The following is a 20556-nucleotide window of genomic DNA, read 5'->3' as shown; positions in this document are numbered from 1 at the left end:
TGAAAGGGGGAAAAGGTATTATCTGCAAAATGCCACGTTTGGAAGTTACATATGAAGCAAGGGAGAACATAAATAAGTGGAACAGGGAGCAGAAACTAAAGGAAAGAATTTTATTTTATTTTTTAATAACCTACAGAAATTGATTTTGCCTGGGTCGTATCAGGCACTCAGAACTATGCTGCACACTATGCACAGGGGTGGATATGGAAATGCATCGTATTGCGTAGCTACAAATCTGGGAGTCTAGACTCTTAGTGAGGAATCAGAATCACCACACAATTGAAGCCCAGAATCATCACAGAGTCAAAGAATCTAGAACTGGGAAAAAAAATCACAGAATCTGAAATAACAGAACTTACACTCACAGGAGCTAGTATCCTCGTAGCATACTCATACAATCCTCGGACTCTAGAATCCTAGACTCTAGTAACCCCATCATAACCCCACAGTATTGAATCACCACATTTTGTTTCCTCACTCCCACAGAAGGAAACCTTCTATAGAGCATGCTCACAATTGATGGTATCAGTCAGCATCACCCAGCAATCCTTACGGAATGGGTTATCTAGAATATCAAAGCACTGCCAGTTACAAGCGCTCAGGGGTTCTTCCTCAAAAGATGAAGTTTTAATACCGTTATTCATTCTAATTTGGATACGGGAAGGGAACCGAGGTCCAGAATCTTTATGAAAGGAATCCAACACCACTGTGCCCTTCACAAAACCTCTCCCATTTGCCACAACACAGGGAAATGGGGAAAGTGAACCTTCATCCTGGTTTTCCACCACCCCTCAGGTCAGTCCCGGGGATACTTGGAACCCTCCCGGAGACACCGGGAGCCCCCAGGACCCGCCCTAGACATTTTGCTGCCACAAGCCCACCAGCGCCCAGGGTGTATCCCTGGCATCCCATAGGGGGTGGTAGCCCAGGCAGGATGCAGTGTGATAGAGCCACGTGGCTCCGTGGCAGGAGTATCACATGTGCTTCTCCCTGTCCCCAGCTAAAGTTCTCAGAGGGGCACACAGAGGTAGCAGCGGGCTGTGGACACGACCAAGAGGCACTCAGGGTGACAGGATGTAGCCACAGCTTGGGGACAGTGGCCAGGTGCTGGAGACATTCGTATGGCAGGACACAACCACAGCCTGGGGACACGAGGGCCAACAAAAGGGACCTTGCTCAGACCACTGGGACAACAGTGCCACGCGTGAACACGCTGCCACCCGCCTAGTGAAAGTCGTGTCCTTGCTGCAGCTGTGTCCCCAGAGGGCTTTATTTGGTGCCACAAACCTCAGATCCCCTAAACAGGGCAAAACCACAGAATTCCAGACCAAGCAATTGTCGGGAGCTTCCGTTTCGTCACTGTGAGGCCAAGGTCCCCACAGGCCAGGTGACACCGCTGAGACACCGAGTGATCAGTGGCAGCACTGTTGATGGCAGCATCAGCTCAAGGGGACGCAGCACTGGAAACGCAGCGACAGTGAGAACGCCATCAGTGACAACCACAACCTCCAAGTCCATTGGACACAGCACTGGCGGTGAGCGACAGTGACACCGCAACAACGACGCCAGGAGCTCCCCACGGCTGCCAGCACTGCCCCACCGGTGTTCCCATTCTCACAGCTCCCCGCGGATGTCGGGCAGCAGGTGGCAGGCGGTGATGGTGGCCACGGTGGCAGACACAGCGCGCAGGTCACGGCGCACCAGGCACAGGCAGTGCGCGGTGGCAGCTGCCCCAGCTTGCGCTTGGCCCAGGGGCCCCCCCAAGCCTTCCAGCAGCCGCGCAGCCCCACCGAAACTGCCTCCCAGTGCCTCAGCCATCGCGCCCCGCAGCCGCCCCTCGCCCGCCCCCAGCCGCTGCTGCAGCAGTGAGGGGCCCCCCCCGGGACACCCCTGGCAGCGGCACTCGGGCCGCACTGTCCTCTTCCTCCTCCTCCTCGGTCTCCGACGCCTCCCCCGGAACCTTCAGCCCCGCTGCGGGGGTCCCGGCCGCGCCCCCCTCCGGCTCCGGCTCTGAGTCGCTCTCCGAGGCCTCGCCCAGCACCAGCGTGAGGGAAAGAGGGGCGGCCATGGTCTGCGAGAGGGGAACAAAAGGGAGGAGGGGGAGTCGGGGGAAGAACGGCCCCATCAGGCACGGAGACCGCCGGCCCCTTCTCCCGAGTCTCAGGGGAATACCCCGCACAACAGGCCCGTGCCCCCCCGGCCTCGTGAGAGCCCCGCTTCCCCACCCCCTTCCCAGCCCCACGGGGCCCCCGGAACACGTCCCGGCACCCGCAGCTCCAGGAGGACGCCTCGGATTCCCTTCCCAGCCCGACGTGACCCCCCCCCACGCCCCTACAACACGCCAGACCCACCGCCCAGCCCCGCAAGGACCCGCATTTCCTCAGCCCCGTACCGCCGGCTCCCCAGGTCACGTGACGCCCACCCCGGCAGCGTCGCGTCGCGTCGGGTGACGTCACGCCTCCGCGCGCCCGGTACTCGGACTCGCCCTCCCCCGGACCGCGCACGCGCAGAGCGGGCACCCCGCGTGGCCTCGTTCGTCCAATCGTCCCTCCTCCCAAGCCTTAAGTGACAGCCAGGGCAGCCAATTGGCTCCGCAGAGACGAAGGGGCGGACGGGGCTCTCCCGGAAGAAGGGTCGGGGGGCAGGGCGTGCATATAACAGGCGGCAGTGGCAGCCAATGGGATGACCGAACGGGGCACGGCTGGCCAATAGCAGGCGCGGGGGGCGGGGCGTGCAGGAGGCCGTGCGGGGCCGCAGCCCGTGCCTGGTGCGCGGTTGTCCGGTGCGGCTGTGCGGGCCGGCGTTGAAGGGTGAGAAAGGCCTCGTAGTAAAAAAGGGAGGAAAAGGCTTCCCAGGGACTAAGGATGGGGCTGGTGGGGGGGGGAGAGAGTTAGAGATAGTTTGTAGAAGCAAGAATGTTAGAAAAATAAGGGATGGCAGACACTGGGTCTGGGATAACGAGGGGATGAAGGCCGTAAAGAGAAGGGTTTGAGAACAGCCTGAGGACGCCTGGCAGGGAGGTGATTCGATGTCCGCAGGGCAAGCTGGAACTGGGCTGGGGGGGCTGGCCCTCCCGCAGGGTCAGAAGTTAACAGGGAGAAAGACTAGGAGCCTTCGTGAGGAAGATGAGGATTCTTCATCCCGCGACCACCAGGAGGAGACCCTCGCCACTCACTGTGCACGCGCGAGTGGGGGGGAACCGCATGCTAATGGGTTCTGGGAATGTAATGAAGATGCATCCCAACTCCTGGAAACTACTGGTTATGTATTAGTTCGGCCTGTATCTGTAGCACCCTTTTTCCTGACGCTGTGCGAGTTAGGAGCAGCTCTCCCCCTTGCACCCGGCGTATGCGCAGCCCTGATTAAACATACCTGCTTCTATAACTACTTTGTGGTTACAGAGTCTGAGGCCACCCGTCAGTGTGCGCCGCTCCTCGGGGCAGCGCGATTAAGTTGGAAATGCCTGATTTGGGGTCAGATATGTAAAGCAAGAGGTAAAAGGGTACATGGATTTGAGAGTTGGAAATGCCAGATTATGGGGTTGGGGATGGAAAACAAGGGAAAGCTTAGATGGATTTGGGGGTTAGAAATGCTAGATTTGGGCTGGAGATGAAAAGCAAGGGGTAAAAGGGAAGGGTGCATGGATTTGGGGGTTGGAAATGACAGATTTGGATTTGGAGGGATAAGGGAAGGTTGCTGCAGAAGGGTGGATGGATTTGGAGGCTGAAGATACAAGTCTAGAGGAAGGAGAGGGTGGGGAACAAGGATCCCTTGAGAATACAGTTGGGGAAGAAGAGTTGAATTTCAGCACAAAATCAGTAATTTTGGCGCAATGGGACTCACCGCATCGCAGCACCAACCACCCTGGACAGAAAAAGGCCATGAAGCACCACCTTCACAGCTCAGAGGCTGTGAGACTAGGATGGTTTGGACAGTTACTCTGAGAACTGCTGTTACCCCACTAACATAGCAGTGAAGGAGAGGGGCAAGCAGGGGGTCCTCCCTCTGCCCTGCTTTACCTCATTGTCCTCCTTCTCACCTTAAACAGAGCATCCAGCTGCAGGGTTAGGGACCCCGCCCTGCCCCACTGTACCCCATAAACCCTCATAGGTGGGCAGTGGGATCCATTCTACTCCAAGGAACCCATTCGCACCTGTAAGAAGGGGACCCATGTGGCAAGGACCCATCTCACCCCACATCCCACTAAAAGGGAGCAATGAACCACCATACCTAAGATCCATCCTGCACACAGACCCCATAACCCCATCCCAAATGGACAGGGGATACAGGGGCACTCACCATGCTGGAGCCATGGAGCTGAACCTCCTCCAAAGTTTCCAAGGTTTGAAGCAGCCAAGGAAGTGGCTCGAGCCAATGGGATGCAGGTTCTGTACCTCCAGGGCCACCCCCGCTGGTCCCCATGGAGGGGACAGGGCCTGGGGGCACTGGTCTCTGGGGCAGAAATCATTTCCTCGGTTGATCCTTCCATCCACCTATATTTCCATCCATCCTTTCACGCGATGATCCTTCAATCCACTCTTCCATCCATCCCTCCAAAAGTTCTTTCCTGTGTTGATCCCTCTTGTTCATCTATTCCTCTCTCCATCTGTGCGAATCCAAGCAGCCTCACCATTACCCACCAGAACCTCCTCTGGAGCTTTGGGGGATTTCTCCACATGCCTTCAGGCATTTCCTTGTGAACCTGCTGGCAGTGTCCTCGCTTAATCATAGTGCTGATCTGGTTCCTCCCACAGCATCACGGCATCCCTTTACTCAGCAGCCCTCCCCATTCACAGTTCAAAGCCTCCCTCATGAAGCTGCCATCCTACTGATGAAAATATCCTCACATCCCTTAGGGAGGTGGGTCCCACCTCTTCCAAGCAGACACCAATCCTCAAATAGGTCCTCCAGCCACAGAACCCAAGGCCCTGCTACCAGCTCCAGTCCTGCAGCCAACGACTGGCACGCATCAGCAATGCCCTCCTCTTCACGCCTGTCCCACAGCAGCACCAGGGCCCCGTGCCCCTGACTACTGGCCCGAGAGCTCTGCAGTCACTTTTGATGCCGTTCACATGTCCCCCAGCAGCATCACCTGTGCCCACCTTTCCTGGTGGCCTCACACGGTGATCCGCACAAGGAATAAGGTTGGGTGCACCTCTGCCTCCTCCCCAGCGCTGAGGGCACTGGAGCTGCATTGGAGCTGCGAGCCCTTCTGTGGGGCAGGAGCATCCCCTGCTTCCAGGAGTCTCCAGCTTCAGTCCATCACCAGATGTGAGGCTGGGGTGCCACGGGGCTGCAGTGCAGGGCCTGCAGCTCAGAAAAGCCCCTGAGCACTGCGGAGAGAAGCAGGCGGTCTGTGATGCCTTCAGAGCGTTATAAACCAACAGTTACAAACTCCTGCAAAAGCAAACAAGAACCACGTTCTGTAGCAATCAGAACGCACAGCTTAGCAGACAGGAGCGTAGGACTTAGAGAAAATTGTATTTCAGAGGTTGGTAGGGAATTTCCCATCACGCAAAGGCATCAAAACCAGGGTTTCTAACAACAGTGTTACCCAGGAGACCCACCAGGCAGTGCCGGCTTGATTTGGCACGTGACTCCAAAACAAGGCAGCTCAGTATAAGGCATCAGGCAGTGCTGATGAGATGCGCGTTATGGACAGGTCATTCCTTCATAGGTACCGTTCCAGTGACAGCACACTGTCTAGAGTAAGTGCTTGACATACAAACCTCAACAATTTACACTCCCACTAGTCAAGTCAGACAGACCAAGACCATGAGGCTGACCTGTAACCAGGCATAGTGCAGCTAGAGTTCCTTCTGCAGTCACTTGGGCAGCTTCCCCACCTCCAGAGCTATAGGGAACATACACACAAAGCGCAGCAAAACTGTTTGTGCTACACACTCACAGAGAACAAGTTGACAAGTTGAAGGCTTACGAGGACCGTGGAGACGTGGCACTGAGGGACAAGGTCAGTGGGCATGGTGGGGGTGGGTTGGGGTTGGACTTGGTGATCTTAGAGGTCGTTTCCAACCTAAATAATTCTATTATTTGATGACACCTAAACATGATTGCGTTTTAGATGACTTTTTGGGGCATGGGTGAATCACCTTGCAAAAGCTGAAGCAAGCCTGCACTCTCTCCCTGTAATGACAAGGTTCATTTTCCCCTCTGCAAATTCCTACAGTCTACCAAATTAAGCAAACTTGGACACAGGTTTGACTGTAAATGCAAGGGCAGAGGGACAGCTTGCAATGAAACAAGGAAGCCTGTACAGATTTGGCTAAAGCATTCTGTTTAAAAAAGTGAAAATAGGATTTCTTGAAAAGAATTGTTTACAGCTTTATTAAGAGACAGCTTTATTAAGGATGTTTCATGCTAAGATTGATGGTTTTCTAACTCCTGAATTACAGAGGATATAGAAACACAGAGGGTTCAATAAACCCTAGCAAGAAAGTGCCAAATTCTAAAGCAAAAGACCCAGGAACAATACTACCTACTGCACTCCCTCAGGAGCCTCAATGGGACCTCTTATCTATTTGCAGAGCGCCCAGTGCGAGTGGGTCGGCTGTTGTGGGGGAGAAGGATTGGGAACTGTATTCCAATTTGTATCCTTGGAAAGAGATGAGGGAAACAGCTCCACGTAACAAACAAGAATGAAATGATGGTCGCTCTTCCAGTGCAACTGCACAGTCCAACCGTTTGCCACAGAACAGTGGCTGAACATCTGCATGATTACAAACTGTCTCCTCACATGCACAAAGATGACATCCTGACTCAGGGAAGCTGTGAGGAAGAGGTGCAACAAATGCTGGTTATGGATCACATGAAACACAAAGGCTCGGAAATTCATCCTACTAAAATTCAAGGGCAGTCTCAAACAGTGAAACTTCTAGGAATTCACTGGCATTTTGGGAAATAGTACCCAAAACTTGACACACAGTTCTAGATTTTGCAGTACCCTGTGATAAGAATGAGGCACAGAGGTTTATTGGTCATATCTAGGACAAATTTTAACCCTGTTTATATATAAAGTGACAAGGAAGAGTTGAAGAGGGAAAATGAACAGCAAGCTGCCTCTGAATTAGCAACGGAGGCTCTTCAAAGGGCGTCAGACTTATGGCCCATGCAAAAGGGAGAAATGAAGTTGAACATATCTGTAAATGGGACACGTGCCAATTGGAGCTTGTGGCAAAAACAGGGAAAGAAAAGGATTCCCTTGGGTTTCTGGAGAAGAAAACTGTCACGTCGTGAGAGGATAAATCCAATTCTGTTAAACAATGGTGAACAAGATTCAATTATTCAACCCCATGACAGAACAGCACAATTATTGATACTGTCACTTTCAAAAACAATTGTGAGAAAAGGGGATCCACCTCAGATCACCAGCATTCCTGGAGGGTTTGGATCCATCAAGTATTAACAATGGAGCTAAAGTACGAAGCCAAAGGGCCCTCCTGAACCAGATGAAATAATAGCTACAGGGAACAATACTACTATTTTAATTATGAAACCTGGGCAAGAAAAATGGGAATACGTCCCTGCAACTAAGTGTTATTTGCAAGAATAATTATGTGGTATATAATTTTATTTTACAGATCCTGCACATTTGGAAAAAGATACCATCCATGTGCCTGGATATGAAGACCGATGTGAAGAACGGCCTCACACTAAATTATCCCCAGTGCCTGCTGTCAGGGCTTGTGACCTGGGCGCAGTGATGACATTGCTAATGTCACATCGCCACTGTGACCAGGGCACAGCTGTAAATATCAAGCTGCAACAAAGCCCAAGCTTCTGAGTTCAAGGACATCCTCTGAAGTCTAATTTAAGGCACAAAAAATTCACCTTCTTGCTTCAGTGGTTAATATCTCCAACCTATTTTCAAAGATCTTTTTATTACCTCCCAACAAGTCTGCATACAGCTAGTATACAGCTAGTGCCAGGTCCTGCACTTTGGCCACAACAAGCCCATGCAGTGCTATAAGCTTGGGGATGAGTGGCTGGATGACTGTGAGGAGGAAAGGGACCTGGGGGTGTTGGTTGATGCTCAGCTGAACATGAGCCAACAGTGTGCCCAGGTGGCCAAAAGGGCCAGCACCATCCTGGCCTGCATTAGAAACAGTGTGGCCAGCAGGAGCAGGGAGGTGATCATCCCCTGTACTCAGCGCTGGTGAGGCCGCACCTCGAGTGCTGTGTTCAGTTTTGGGCCCTCACTACAAGAAGGACATTGAGGCCCTGGAGCGTGTCCAGAGAAGGGCAACGAAGCTGGTGAGGGGTCTGGAGCACAAGTCCTATGAGGAGTGGCTGAGGGAGCTGGGATTGTTTAGTCTGGAGAAGAGGAGGCTCAGGGGAGACCTCATTGCACTGTACAACTTCCTGAGGGGAGGCTGTGATGAGGAAGGGTTTGGCCTCTTCTCCCAGGCAACGAACAGGACCCGAGGAAATGGCCGCAAGTTGTACCAGAGCAGGTTTAGGTTGGACATAAGGAAGAACTTTTCCTCTCAGTGGTCAGGCGCTGGAATGGCTGCCCAGGGAGGTGGTGGAGTCGCCGTCCCTGCAGTGTTCAAGAGGCGTCTGGACGAGGAGCTGCGAGATCTGGTGCAGTGCTTGTGGTAGCAGTGGTGATGGGAGGGCGGTTGGACTCGATGATCTTGCAGGTCCTTTCCAACCTTGGGATTCTATGATTCTAAAGCTGCAGTCAAACAGAGCTAATAAAGAGAGCCTTCCACATACAGTTAAGGCATGAAAGTCCAGCAGTTCCAGCAATGGGAGAAACACGCACCTGAGATCAGAGAGACTGCAGGGAATACTCCTTTGTGGGTGGGATTTAAGTCACAGCAGGCACAATGCTCTGTTTCTGAGAAGGGCTATTTTAACAGTACCAAGTCTGGGACAGCACACTTTAATCAGGTTTGTGAAGAGTGTCCCATACCCTCACGTTCTTACTGCTCTGGGAAGTACAAGGTTCTCTTCTCAAAAACATTTCTTATCAATGCATCCAGCAAGCACACACATCCCGATGTCATGACAAAGAACACGGGCAGAGACCAGCAAGTTGGAAGGTCATCACCTTCAGGCCAGATCAATCCTACAGATGTCCTGCAAGTCCTTCTGTAGTAGAAACACAATTGCTAAAGCTGACTAACATCCAGTGGGTGAGCATGAGTAAGGTGAGGCTCAACACAGCGCGGAGGTATACGATACTGACATTTCATTGCAATTCAATGCACAGGTTGAAAAGGCAGCAAGGTGGGCCCAGAGATGGAAAAGGACATCCATGTGCTGCATTATCACACTGGAACCACATCAACCATGACTCTCAAAGCGTGTATCAACTAAAAAGCTGCGGTGTTTGAGACCTACAAAACGATTTGCACTACCAGGCTAATCAGCACTCACGAATACACATGAAAGACCACAAAGTTCCTCTCTGAAGAGATGAGTGCAAGATACCTTAGATTACTTTCACATACAAGATTCTACTTCTTACTTTGTAATTCTGTATTGTAAAACAAAGAACAACATTTTTCTTGCAATACCAATTCTTAAAAGCAGTTTTACAATGGAGTATGAAAACTAATCCACTTACCTTTACAGGATGGAGTTGCTCAGGAATACTGGAGTTGGCAGATTCAGAATCAAGCCTCAAATGCCACACCTGAAGAGTTTTCAGGAAATACGACAATGAAAGATAACATTAAAAAAATAAATAACCCAATACAGCCACATAATTTAAATTGACCTTGAAAACTATCAGTGTCTGACTACTGTTAGTTTAGAGTTGTGGATCTCTTTAGCAGCCACCAATTTACTCAGGCAGCCATTATAAACCTTACTTTTTCATAACTATACAAGGGCTGATCCAAAAGGAATGCCTCCTATTTTATAATGCTGGCCCACAACATCACAGGTGGACACTGGTGGGATGACAGCAGAGGTTGAACCTTCCTGCCAGCATTCAGTTACATTTTGTAGCCATGCGACAGATGGCAGCAGAGGGCCAGAATGACAGCACAGCACCTGACATGGAAGTGCACGTGAAGCACAGGGGTGTCACTGAACTCCTCCGCGCTGAAAAAAATCGCACCCACTGGCATTCATCAATGCCTGCAGAACTTTATGAAGACCAACACGTGGATGTGAGCACAGTGAGGCGGTGGGTGCTGCGTTTCAGCAGTGGCAACAGCAATGCAAAAGACAAGCCACCCAAACGGCCAGATTTATTTTTTTTTTCTTTTTAAACAAGCACAGCACGCAGGCTCTCGTTCAACACTGGAAAAAAAGCATAGCTAATGGTGGTGACCATGTTGAAAAACAGAGTTTTGTAGCTGAGAATTCACTCTATGTATCTGTTGTCATTCCTACGGAAATAAATAGGAGGCATTCCTTTCAGAGCAATCTGTGTACATCTATGAGCCATCATCCCAATAATGCAGTAATACTAATAAATGGGAACAGAAAAAAACAGATTCTCAGAATATCTTTTGTGGGGATGGAACAACAAAACCTACACTGTAGTCAGCTGCAGTTATTCCCCTGGGAATGAACTGATGCCAGTAGAAAGGTCATGACCACTTCCGACACTCAAACTGTACCAGCATTTCAGAGCACGCAGCCTTGGAATAAACCCTAAGGATAAACCAAACTGCATCTCTGCTCCAGCAGTTTTTTTCTTCAATGTACATGAATGGACTGGGAGGTACTAGTCCTACAAATTCAGTTATGCTATTGTGTCCTATGGTAAGAAGAAAAGCAGGATGTTTAAGACTTTGTCAGGCACAGAACCTCCAGCACTGGAGGTGAGCAATTCTGAATTCTCGGTGTCTTGTCATAATTCGTGTGCATGCAGAAGAAACAGCACAACCCACTTTACAAGAGCAACCAAATGTATTCAAGGCATACTTACAAAAGACTCTGAGGTAGAAAGCTGCTCGCTGTGGTGAAGATCAGAAATGAGGCAGAGGAAGCCTGACAGATTGAAAGCGATTAAGTGCCTGAATAAAGAAAGGAACGGAAGGAATAGACATTACTGGAATCTATCAGACGCCAATACGCATTTGAAAAACATACTGTACATGTAGAATCAAAAGCAACACAGGATCAACCTGCAACTACTTATTCCACTATCTCAGTGATGACTGCTATTAGACAAACTCTATGTATTTTTAATACTGCTGTTTAAAAAGGACCACAATTTCCTCCTCCAGTGCGTAATCAAATTAAAGTTCATTTATGATGAACTTTGAATTACATACGTAGTTTAGGTAGAAAAAAAGACTTTGGTGGTCTCAGTAACACAGCTACAAAAGCACTGTACAGGATATTCACAGATATGGCATAAGCCAAAGCTGGCTCTTTGTAACAGAACATTTCCTTTGTTTATTCTACTTCTGTTGATGTACATTACCATAGCTTTGATTACGACAGTAAGGTTTCCTGGGCCATCTGCCAGAGCTGCAGAGCTTCCACCTCCTTCTAAGCGTCTGTCCACTCACCAGTATAACCAGCCTGGCTGAGTGAACTACGCTGCGTGTGCTGAGATGAAATAGAACAGAAATCGGAAGAAAATAACTGCATCTTAGTAAAAATATCTGTGATTTCTAGTCCGAGCAAATTAATTTCACATACAAAAATTATTTCCAACATAAAGCGACCACATTTCCAAAACAACCACAAATTCAAAACAAATTCAAAACAAATTCAATTCCATAGAAGATTACAGAATTACACTAAAGCACATTTTAAAACATCAGTTGTATGGCAGACAGAGTAAAGAGACCAGCAAGAGAAAGTACAGAAGGGCTTCTCCCTAAGGAATAATTAACTACAGGAGGTAGAGGTGTTTGTTGGGGTTTTTTTAGTGTGAGTGAGCAGAAAAGAGGAACGGGACCTCAGGAAAGTCTTCAGTAACATGGAAATGGGAAGAGCTGCCCAGGTGTTCTGAACAGTTCAGATGACGTGACAGCCATTTTCTTGAACGCTGTTACATATGCAGTAACGAGCAGAAGAATGAAAAAATTAAGGCATTTGCCTTCACCTTAACGGCACTGTATGTGCCACCTCTCTGCAGAACTGCGGCACAGACAGCACAAGACTACTGAAGAACTGCACAGTAACTGCCAATCCACGTTTTCAGAAGACAGCATGACAAAGTATTTCCCTTTTCCCATGCACAAAGAAATGCTGACTTGGACAACAATCTCAAGTGGGATAAGAATACGGAGGTACTTCATTCTATTTTCTCAAACTGAAAGGTATCAAATGTCTACTTAAGGATAAAATAAAACGAGCAAAAAGGAACATGGAAAGCACACTAACCTCGGCAGGCACTTCAGATCAAAATACTCTAATAGCAATAACTATAGCAGGCAGTAGCTTATTTCTGCACATACCTAGCGGTCAAATCTGCTTGCTTTTAGATCTTTCTGCTTCCTATTGAGTTAAGCCTTCTTTTTCTTTAAGGTGTTTATCAGACTTTCCACAGAACTGCTTTCATGTCTTACAAAAAATAACACGCCTAGAGAAAAATGACTCGGTAAAGGTCTCTGACAATACAGGGATGCAAACTTCCTACCTGTCACCCAAACAGGCGCAGTGCCCACCCCGAGGCTCTTGTGCTGTCACTGGCACACACTGACCAAAGGGGAACCCTTCATAGCAATCAGCTGCTGAGTTACACGCAGTCGTTCTGGGAAAATCGCTTTGCTGCGTTTGTTGTTCGTATGCATAGCACTACATCAAGTTAGTACAACAATTACACCTCTTTTTCTCCACCACACCGTGGAGAGACAAACAGCTTTCTGGCTAAAAACAAAAATATCTTGCAATGCAAAAGGAATTTTCCCAGATAAAAGAAGGGAAAACAATCCAACAAGCAACCTCCCTCCTTCCCCTCAACCCACCATCCTTCCCCCCACAAAACAGACAGAGCAAACCCACAGGAAAGGAAAAGACAGCAAATCCACTTCCTGAACCAATTCCCAGTGTTGAGAACTTAGTAAAGAAAAACCAATACATTCTCTGCCTGCATCACCACAAAAAGCTGCACATTAAATGAAACGTGCAACTGAGGGTTACGGCCTCCAGCTGTACCTCCTAACCAAAGCAGCCGGGAGAATAAGTAAATGCATGCATGCATGCATACATACATACATACATAGAAGTGATCGTGCTTTACAGTTCCTCTGTTAGCTTTGTGGTTGGCGGTGATCTTTCCACGGGCTTTGGACTGTTTGTTTTTTAAGCATCAGTAAGGAACATCAGCAGCCTTTTTTCTGCACATCAGTAAAGCAGAGAATACAGCTCTGAGCAGCCATCTGCCCGGACTTGCTTTAAGAAGTAGTCAAGGACATTGACAAGGTCTGATTTTTCAGGTCTTCTGATTTGTCTTCAACGCAATCTGTTGCTAGGACCTTGAATTCCACAGCCATAGCATGCAAATACAGTTTAATAACGGAGTTTTTAATAGCGGGCACGAAATCATGCATCTGTACACAGATGAGCAAAAAGGGCTCATATTCCCACGTCATGGCTTAAGATTTATCACATTATATATACATGCACAACATATCCACTTCAGGAGAGATCCTGAATTCTTCTAAAAATATGCTCATTTTAAAAAAAATAAATTAAACTCAGTAGCTTCCTCACATTAAAATTCTGCTGAGTTCAATGTAAGACAATGGTAATGTAGAGAACTCAAGCTCAGAGGAAATGAGTTCAGCAGAAAGATAAGCTTCCCTTCGTCAGGAAAAATTGATGTACAGTACAAAGATAGTTTACAATACAAGATAAAAGCAATATTGCATTTACAGATTTGGATCTGTTCTGTAATAATTTCTGAATACAAGATCTGGCTGTCGCAATGCCAAACCAGTGGGGCTTGTGTTATCATAAGGGGCTTGTAAAAGGAAGAAAATAACAGGAATAGGACCAACCTCCAAATAAGATACTAAAGCATATGAGAGACAGGAAATCACATAGCAAGTATGTTAAACCTTTAAATTTGCAGAGGACAAGACAGCCAACTCAAATTTCCTTTTACAAGCATGCAAGTGCTTTCTGCTGTGCTCTGTTTCAATTATTTCATACAGTGCATTTATCTTCGTTAGTCCAAAATGGAGTTACATAAAAGCTATAAGCCTCGAAATTATTTCGCTTAAGATAATGGTGCCTTGCCTTTCTTTAATCAGACTTTTTTTAGATTAGTAATTGTTTCACTGGAAACAAAGTCTGTTTGCTAGTCTGTTTTTTAGACTGGAGTCTCAGAAAGTTGTGTGGGAATGGAATGTTGCTTCTGCATTTGATATTAAAAAGAGCAATTGGTTTGAAGAAGTAGAACATAATGCATTTGTATTCTGTAACCCATCCTTAGAAACAGCTGGTCTAAGAAGTAAAATACTATATATGTTAGCGGCACGTTTTAGAAACATTATTACTGATTTATGTGATTAATTCTTTCTTGCAAAACTGGAATAGTTGTTAAATGTTCCAAACAATGCGAGTATAGCGTTAGGGATTAGAAAACATATTGTAGAGCTGTTCTGTTAGGATAAGAAACTGCCGGCAAAAGAAAACCAGATTCAGCAAGCATCAAAGAAATTAGGGCCTCTATACAAGGCCGAACTGTCTCACTCCGTGAGAAGGTTGGGGTGTGACAGGCAGGCACCAGGATACTCCCCTGTCTTTCTCCCGAGCTGATCTTGGTAAGAAGGACAAGCAGATATCCGCAAAATAATGATCAGGTGTGGAATAAGTTAATTAATTAACTACAGATTTACGCTTATGCAGCAAAAACTTATGTTTGTCCAGTGTTTCCATGTTTAGTGAAGCGTCGAGAAGATTGTGAACCTAAAGTACTCCGCCAATGAGGAACCAGGGGAGAAGGAGATAAGCGTCGGGGAATAGGGAATAAAAGATGTAACGCTGTTTTCTGGGAGCTCTCCTGCTTGCAGGAGGCCCGCCATTGCAATTGCGAATCAAATCTGCTTTATCAGAGATACCGTCCTAGAAAATTATTTGGATATTTCCTACAATCTGGGGGCTCGTCCGGGGTAATTATCGCCCTGTGGGGATTTCCCCCACTGCCCTGGACAGGATAGGCGCACCCCGCTGATTTCAGCGGTCCTGTCTGGGTGGTGGGGTGACTCCTCGGGACGGTCGAGAAGAAACCGAGACTGTTCCATAAAGGCCGGGCTCTGTGAAAGCCACGGGGCAGGTAGGCACGTGTATTGACCCCTGGAGACCCGGTAACTCCGTGCACAGACCAAGGTAAGGGAATTTAATTCTTGCCGTGGGGGTCGGTGGAGACTCGGGTGAGTCTCGGCAGGGAGCTGTTGGTGTGCGGTACCCTGTGCACTTGACAAAGTGGCAGCAGTACACCCCTAGCTGTCCTCACATCTCAGCATTTCTGAGTTCAGACTGACAGAGGAGAGAGCTGCAGTTCCTCTCTTGTCCTGACGCAGCAGATGGATGTGCTGTACAGTACCTTAGACAGTCCTTACGCACACAGCTTTAAAAGCTATCAGCAGTGCACAACACTTACGAGCTCACGTTTCCGCTCACGCAGGTTTGCTTTAGGATCCGAGCCCAACATCCTGCACTGCTCCATCGCTGAAGGTACTGCAGTCTCCCACAGCCTGCGGTTCCTGCTGAGTTTGTCAGGCGCTTGGCACTGGTTTTGTCCCAGGATAGAGAGGCCGACCCAATATATTAAGAAGAGCACTTATCACAAAAAGAAGACTCAAAGCCTAGAAGTACAAACAGCTGCAGTAATTCCTCTCCTCCAAACTGAAAGTGAAAGCACACTTGCTTTGGAATAATAGCAGTAGAACAGAAAAGCTTGCATTACAGAGCAATCTGTAATATACCACAGCATTCGCACGAGTACAAGATTATTTCTTTAGAACACAGCAGCATAAGTAAACCTAGCTTTACGTACGTCACACCACCTCCACAGCTTGCTAAAGCAAAGCTTCATTCTGATATTGCCCTTGGTGACCTGTAACAGTAACCTTAACGTGCTAAAGGAGAAGCAGCACAGTCTTGTACTGCCTTAGGCCAAGCTTTAAATATTTATTATCAACAGCAAGATACAGCACAAGGTCCCAATTGAAACATGCAGCTGCTTAGCACCCAACTCGGCTCTTTTTGCACACCTTGACAACAAGCTCCGCTGCAAAAGGCACGCTGGGTGGGCTGCAAGAGCTGCAGAGCGATTCACTGACAGTGACCAACACACAAGCAAAGCTCGTTTCCTTCACAAGACCTCCTCCCTAATGAAGACTGCTGATAATACAAAGGTAATGAGCACATCGTACACATTTCTATCCAGAAGTCAGTAATCAGATGTAGTCTACCTCTGCAAAACATGACGGCCGTGCGACAAAACCCAGAATGAGTTTAACAGACTACAAGTGTATCTCACACCCTTACATATAAATGAGGATAAAGTGTTTCAGAGGAGAGCACTCCCACTTTTCAGGAGCAGGCAGAACGTTATCTATGCCACCCTCGTGAAAGACACTTACAAAGGGCTTTTCCCTCCTAACGTCCTAATGTCACGTCACATTTAACTGTTGTACACCATTTTCGGTGTCATTCTGCTAAAACTAATCACTGAATGAAAGAGCTACAGATGCTGCCACGGACAAGTAACACAAGTGACCTTATACAGCATACAAAAACTAAAAGAACTTTTCTAATAGCCGCAGACTGACTGATTTTAAGCAGAAGGGACCCAATTTCTGCAGAGTTGTGCATGGAGAGGAAAAAAAGAATCAGCAGTTTTCTTCGCGCTCAGCTTAACCCTTACTTTCTTTTGAGAAGAAATGCATTTCCTTGTTAGCCTCAAAGCAGCAACAAGGACATGAATAATGAATGCAGTAGAACTTCTATTAAGATTCCACTTCAGCATAACATAACTCAAAGAGAAGTGAGCTTCCAAAGAGGGGTGTGCAGGGAAGGAAACAGTGACAGCACAGCGTTACCTGATGTGAAAGACTGTCTCTTTCCAAACTCATGTTCTAAATGAGGTACTGACTTTTGCACAGTTAAAATACAGAGCTCTTACTTTATGGAAAAAGTAAATCAGACCATGTAATGAAAACCTGGAGCTGTACATCAATATTTAAAGGGCATCATATCCACTGGAACTTCACTTGAGAATTGGAAGGAATTCTGGATCTCTGACATAAAATAAGCCGCTTTCCAGCCAGTAAGAAGATGAATTCATACGGTTCAACGGCAGCTTCCTTTAAAATGCCCTCCTTAGCATACACTGACTTACAAAGTTCAAAATAAAAGCTTCAGATAAAAAAAAAAAATCGAAGGATCCCGTGTTCCTGTTAGCACTTCATACCGGCAGCTACCACGAGAAGTCAGGAAACGAAGTAGTCACAGGATGAAGGTCTCTTCTCTAGAGAAAAATCAGACAAGCAAAGCACATGTGATAACAAGGGAACTTCAGAAGCACATTTCACTTTTAAGACGGAAAACACATACCTTCATCCATTTGCTATGAAATGCCCCTTCATTCCATATCTATAAAGCAACAAGCAAACAGAAGTCAGTACCTGTTGATATACAAAGTAGTAGCGCATACACATAAATAAATCTTTCACCATCATTACTGAACTTTTTTATCAGCCCTCCAGGGAAATAATCCGTATGAAAATTCAAGACAGGTGCTTATTTCTCTCATCCTTCAGCCCACAGCCTGCAGCCTTACTGAAAAGAACGCTCATGCTGTGAGAGCTCTCTACCACGCCTGGCCTCGTCACACGTTACATGCTATTAACGTTGTCTCTACAGCTTGGCAGACAATGCTTTTCTCCACAATTTCACTTCAAGACGTGGTCATACAGAATGCCAGTAACAACACGGAAACAAGACATTACTTAAATACTTCACACACAGAACTTATATTCTACTGTAAAAGCACAGCAAGGCAAAATCTCGTGTCGGACACACACCTCCCACCCCACCCCCTCCAAGGTCCGTTTCTCAAGCATCCACGCGTTACCGGAGTGCAAGAGTGACACTGACTGAAACAGTCAGCAACAGGAAAGGAAACACTCCAGGAGAGATGGACATTGTATGTGCCTTCCCACACTGCAACAGGAAGGGCAGACTTTCTCAGTGGGATGGGAACCGTAACTTGAGAAGCTTCACTGCGGAAGTGAAAATTCAGAAATGCAGCCCTAACGATAAATCATTTATATTCACCACTGTGATCAGGTCTAAGCATTAACATCGTTTGACATGAGAAGATTACTGGAGGCCACTGCCTAGGATGTTACGCTACTACAGAAAAGCAAAAACAGTCTGAGAGAAGCATCAGTGCAAGCATACCAAGTCCTAGAGCTTCCCTACCTTGTCTAGTGCGACATAAAAACATCGGTCTGTTAAAGTAATTAAGGGTCAGACGTGTTTGTTAGAACAAAGAGCATATAAACTCTAAGGCTTGGATTTACCAATCAGTTCAATTTTGAGGTTCCTCTCTTTAGCTTCTCTCATCAGCCACCGCTCACAGCCTCAGAAGTCCTTCTCATCATTTCCGTAGCGCATCTCAGAGAACACAGTGCCATCTAGGAAGGAGACAGACATTATAAAGACGTTATAAAATTCTCTGCATTGCTCACTGCCACACTATGCAGGCAGGCACACCGCTCCAGCATGGCTCACACATCCTTTCCTCTGTACCTCAAACCAAAACGAGCAGCGAAGGGAAGGAGCAAAGCTGCCGCTCTTCATGATCATGATCGCATGAGGAAAGGGCGTGTGATCCGTGACTGCCAGCACGGCTGCACCAGAGGAAGGTCATGCTTGACCAATCTGGTGGCCTTTTACGATGGAGTAAAAGGCATCGGTGGACAAGGGAAAGGCGACCGATGTCATTTGCCTGGGCTTGAGCAAGGCCTTTGACACGGTCCCCCACCACATCCTTATCTCCAAACCGGAGGGATGTGGATTTGATGGGTGGACCACTCGATGGATAAGAAACTGGTTGAAAGGCCGCAGACAGAGGGTGGTCATCAATGGCTCTATGTCCAGGTGGAGGCCGGTAACGAGCGGCGTCCCCCAGGGGTCTGTCTTGGGACCGGTGCTCTTTAACATCTTTATCAATGACATCGACGGCGGACTCAAGTGCACCCTCAGCAAGTTTGCTGACGACACCAAGCTGCGTGGTGCGGTCGACACGGTTGAAGGAAGGGATGCCATTCAGAGGGACCTCGAGAGGCTGGAAAGGTGGGCTGGGTGAACCTGATGAGGTTCAACACGGCAAAGTGCAGAGTTTGGCGCTTGGGCCGGAGGAATCCCAGGCATCCCTACAGACTGGAAGGAGCGGTCCTTGAGAGCAGCCCGGTGGAGAAGGACCTGGGGGTCTCGACAGATGAAAAACTTAACATGAGCCAGCAGTGTGCCCCTGTGGCTCGGAAGGCAAATGCTATCCTGGGCTCCACCAAAAGAGGGGTGGCCAGCAGGGACAGGGAGGTGATTGTTCCCCCCTACTCTGCTCTTGTGAGGCCCCATCTGGAGTACTGCGTCCAAGTGTGGAGCCCCCAGTACAAAAAAGACAGGGAGCTGTTGGAAAGGGTCCAGAGGAGGGCCACAAAGATGATCAGGGGACTGGAGCACCTCCCCTATGAAGACAGGCTGAGGGAGCTGGGCTTGTTCAGCCTGGAAAAAAGAAGGCTGCGGGGTGACCTCATTGCAGCATTTCAGTACCTAAAGGGAGCCTGCAGAGGGGAGGGGAATCAACTCTTTGAAAGGGTAGATAACTGCAGGACGAGGGGAAATGGTTTGAAGTTGAGGAAGGGGAGATTTAGGTTGGACATCAGAGGGAAATTCTTTACAGAGAGTGGTGAGGTGCTGGAACAGCTGCCCAGAGAGGCTGTGGATGCCCCGTCCCTGGAAGTGTTCAAGACCAGACTGGAGGGGGCCCTGGGCAGCCTGGTCTAGCATTAAATGAGGAGGTTGGTGGCCCTGCATGTGGCAGGGGGGTTGGAGTTTCATGATCCTTGACGTCCCTTCCAACCCTGGAAGGACCCTGATTAGCTACTGGGCACTTTCTATTCCTAGGTACAATAATGCCAAAACCTGTATTTATGATTACCTTCATCTCAGCAACCACTGAGAAATTCGCAGCATTTGGATCATAAGAAAAATAATCGCCATTCAAAGTATAGTTAGCAGATAACGTCCACGTGCTGACATATGGGGGGAAGAGAGAGCAAGGGGGAAAAAAAGCAGCATGAATTGAAATGCAGTTCCTTCTCAGATTTTGCTCACAGCGATCGCAGACGCATTTCTACATCGGGGGGTGGGGGGGGGGGGGGGAACGAGAGCACCGCCTTCGGAACGCAAGTTTCCTTCACGAGTCTGCAGACACCGACCGTGGTATCTTTTGTGCAGCCTCAGCACAGCCACAGAGCACACGTGGCACATCTCAGTGAAGGGAACACGGACGACACGTTACTGCAGCATCACCGCCACGAGAACCCCGCACAGCCCACAGCTGCCGGCTGCCCGTCAGCTCCAACCTCCCCCTGG

General features: G+C 48.2%; 1 pseudogene across 1 annotated transcript in view; it reads right to left on the bottom strand.

Moving 5' to 3' along the window:
- Positions 1-96: 96 nt before the first annotated feature.
- LOC149915102 (uncharacterized) overlaps positions 97-20556 on the bottom strand; it is a 21635-nt pseudogene continuing 1175 nt past the window's right edge. The window contains exons 3-12 of the transcript XR_016459760.1: positions 20120-20213; positions 18477-18590; positions 17506-17544; positions 15548-17419; positions 12396-13415; positions 11411-11538; positions 10910-10997; positions 9593-9661; positions 2352-5397; positions 97-2071 (exon numbers count right to left, since the gene is read on the bottom strand). The product of XR_016459760.1 is annotated as an uncharacterized LOC149915102 (transcript). The remainder of the gene's footprint in view (positions 2072-2351; positions 5398-9592; positions 9662-10909; positions 10998-11410; positions 11539-12395; positions 13416-15547; positions 17420-17505; positions 17545-18476; positions 18591-20119; positions 20214-20556) is intronic.

Source organism: Phasianus colchicus, chromosome 24 (assembly GCF_987193195.1).
Source record: "Phasianus colchicus chromosome 24, bPhaCol1.hap1.1, whole genome shotgun sequence".
NCBI classification, from domain to species: Eukaryota; Metazoa; Chordata; class Aves; order Galliformes; family Phasianidae; genus Phasianus; species Phasianus colchicus.
The sequence above is the reverse complement of the archived record's forward strand: the minus strand, read 5'-3'. Positions and strand labels throughout refer to the sequence as shown.